This window comes from Schistocerca cancellata, chromosome 1 (assembly GCF_023864275.1).
Source record: "Schistocerca cancellata isolate TAMUIC-IGC-003103 chromosome 1, iqSchCanc2.1, whole genome shotgun sequence".
Taxonomy (NCBI): domain Eukaryota; kingdom Metazoa; phylum Arthropoda; class Insecta; order Orthoptera; family Acrididae; genus Schistocerca; species Schistocerca cancellata.
Genome location: NC_064626.1, coordinates 840,491,574 through 840,495,124, shown reverse-complemented (window position 1 = coordinate 840,495,124; position 3,551 = coordinate 840,491,574). Strand labels below are relative to the sequence as shown.

The 3,551-nt window shown below is 37.9% G+C and overlaps 1 non-coding gene across 1 annotated transcript; it reads left to right on the top strand.

Moving 5' to 3' along the window:
* The first annotated feature begins 2,369 nt into the window (after window positions 1-2,369).
* Trnat-ugu (transfer RNA threonine (anticodon UGU)) lies at window positions 2,370-2,444 on the top strand. The gene has a single exon. It is a non-coding gene; the product is annotated as a tRNA-Thr (tRNA).
* The last annotated feature ends 1,107 nt before the right edge of the window (window positions 2,445-3,551 follow it).

The window sequence follows — 3,551 nt, the reverse complement described above, 5'->3', positions numbered from 1 at the left end:
CATCTCCTCTACCTATACTTAATTCCATTATCAAATTCACGATTCCTTCACGCTTCAGCTTGCCTGTCAATAGATATCTTCTGTAAGTCAGGTTGTGCTATAAATTTGTTTTCCCAAATTAGGTTCAGCACTTCCCAATTAGGAATTCAATCCAGTTAATCTTCAGCGTTCTTCTGAAGCACCACATTTCAAAATTTCTTCTCTCTTCTTATGTCAACTAGTTAGTTATCTATGTTTCACCTTCGTGCAAGGCCGAATTCCAGGCGAATACCTTATAGCCTCTCTATTTTAGTCATCATCACTTATTTTCATGCTTAAATAACAAAACTAATCTATTAATTTTAATGTTTGATGTCTTAACATAAACATCATCTTATTTAATTCGACTGCATTCCATTCCTTTTTTTTTTTCATTAGTTCGTATTGATCTTATGACATTTTTCCAACACACTATCACACTATCTGTACAGTTCAATTGCTCTTTCAACTCATTTGCCATGTCAGACAGAATTACAGTGGTTCTCAAACATCAAACCGTTTATATCATTTCTATGCACTTTAATTTTTTTCAAATTTTCTCCACGGTTTCCTTCACAGCTTACTCAATGTACAGGCTGAAGAACGTTTCTCGTTCCTTTTTCAGCTACTGATTCCCATTCTAGTTTCTGTATAGTTGTAAATAATATTTCTATCGCTGACTTTTATATCTGTTAGCTGAAAAGTTTCACAGAGTGTATTCCAGTCGACACTGTCAAAAGCTTTCTCTTAACCTACAAACGCAATAGTAGCAGGTAGGATTTTCTTCAGCCTGTCTTCGAAGGTAATTCGTAGCGTTGGTGTTGTCTCTCCTATTCCTACACTTCTCTGGAATCCAAACTGATCTTCCCTGAGGTGGGCTTTCATCAGTTTTTCCGTTTTTCTGTACGTAATTCGTGTCAGTATTTTTTAACCCCCATGAAACGAAGAGAAGAGAGCAGGTTGGGGAATACTTTTCAGCTAACGATTTAGAGGAAGAAATTGGAGTTGATTTGGAGGACACAGCTGATATAGTATTAAAGGCACAATGTGACAGAGCTTTGGAACACTAGCGGACAAGCAAGACACAGTGGATTTCAAAACTCATTGGCGGAAGTGTCAGTCAGACGATTATTCAAATTAGTGGATAAAATCCCTGACTGAAGACATGCCATGGGACTTTGGGGAAATTCAACATAATAACGAAGATAACAAAGGCGCATAAATGGGAGAATAATCGCACAATCTGCTTAAGTGCTCACGCATATAAGTTGCTGTCCAGGATAACACTAGAAGAATGGAAAAGAATTCGTTATATGACAATGTAGAGAAAGACGCCTAACATACAGCATGTACCAAGAGGAGACAATTAGAATGGAACAATAAGACAGAAGTTCCCAGATTAAAAATGATGTAAAGAGAAGACTAAATATTTTCCGTCTACTGTTCAGCCTCTATGTCGAAGAAGTAAGAAAAGAAACGTAAGATTCAGAAGTGAGATTAAAATTCAAAATTAAAGAATATCAATTATAACATTGGTTGACGACTTCGTTATTCTCTATGAAAGTCAGGAAGAATTACAGAACTTGTTTAATGCAATGAACAGTTGAATGAACACAGAATATGGATTGAGAGTAAACCAAAGGACGACACAAGTGTTGAATAGTAGCATAAATGAGTGTGAATTACTTTGTAGACAAAGAGAACGGGTTCTGCTACTTTGGAAGGAAAATAGCGCATCACAGACAAAGAAAGAAGCACATAAGAACCAGACTAGCACAGGCAGAGGGGGTACTCGTCTGCGAAATAAGTCTGCTAATGTGGAGCATAGGGCTTAAGTTGAAAAAGTAATTTCTGAGAATGTACCTCTAGAAAACGGCTTTGTGTGGAAGCGAATAGTGAACTGTGGAAAAATTGTAAAAGATGAGAATGTACTGTTACAGAACGATGCTGAAACTGAAGGGTTCTATTAAAAATGACGTGTTTGTCTGCTAAAGAGTTGGGAAGAAAATACGCTGGAAACACTAATTAGAAAATGTGACAGGGTGGCAGGAGATGTGTTAAAACATCAGGGCGTAACTTCCAGGGTATTGGATCGAGACGTATAGGTCAAACAATGTAGAGGAAGATTGGAATATATACAACAGATAATTCAGGAATTTTTGTGTTAGTACAACTCTGCGTTGAAGATATTTGCAGAACAAATGAAATACTTATATGGATATGGTGTCTGTTCTTTCGGACAGGTGTTGGGGTAGGACACTACGAATGTAGTGTGTGGACATACAAGATGAGAATGTGGGTCTGGCGGGAGGCGTGCGCGAGATAGTTCCTGGAGTGGCGCTATCCTCTATGCCCTCGGTGGCTCAGATGGATAGAGCGTCTGCAATGTAAGCAGGAGATCCCGGGTTCGAGTCCCGGTCGGGGCACACATTTTCACCTGTCCCCGTTGATATATATCAACGCCCGTTATCAGCTGAAGGTATTAATATAATTCTAAAGAAAATAGTGGCTGGCCGCATCAAAACTCCAGTGTACAATGGCATACTGAGTGAGGACGCAACATTATTGTTGATGAACATTCCTTCGAATGAGGTCGGCACGACTGAGGTCCTGTAGAGAAGAAATTGCTTTTCCACGGGATTACGTTTTAGCCTTTGCCTTTCTGGCAATCCATCTTCAACTCCTGTAACTCAAACACAGCGATTAACTTCACTTCACAAGTACTTGTTAGAGTCCTACACACACAGTTCACATGACACATCACACACTTACGGGTAAGCGAAAGCCGTTAGAAGCTGTCTCTTCTCACTCGTTGCATACGTGGGTTGTCAGTGCTGCGCAAGCGTACTTCTGTGAATCTGTGCCAGCAACAGCTCCAACATCAGAAACAACCCGATTTACAATAGCGACCTTGTTTTACTCTCTAACGGTTCTGTTTCATGCCTCAATGTAAACCATTACTCAAACATTATATAAACATGTCTATTTAAGGATTCAAATTCTTTTCCTTTCTCTTTATTTTACGACTCTTTCGCCCGAAGTCATTGTAGTTGTGACAGTGGCTACCGAGTATATTGAGGTTTAATTTTCCATGTACACTTTGATGTAAAGGTCTTGTACACTTGTCATAAGAAAACATAAAAAATTCACGAAAATAAAGGGATCTAAGAGCTATCTTTTAGCCCACAAAATATCATCTGTAACGAAGCACCAAATTCTTTCGGAGTATTTATTTTTAACCGTTCAAATTTTTCTAATCTTCTTAACATCTCTAGGGCCACTGTACAGATTTTTCACATTATCTTTATATTGAAGTACCAATAAATTTATTAGTTCAGCTAAGAAATAAGCAGAACACTACACATTTGAGCTGATAGAAACTTATTATAAATGCAGTTGTAAGAGGTAAAAATAATGATAAACTAAACAGTTGTCTCTAATAGCTAAAATAACAGACTTCGTCATGGCTCTTGTCTAAATGAACATACTTACTTATGAAAGTAAGTGATTATGATTGAATTTATTTCTGTCTG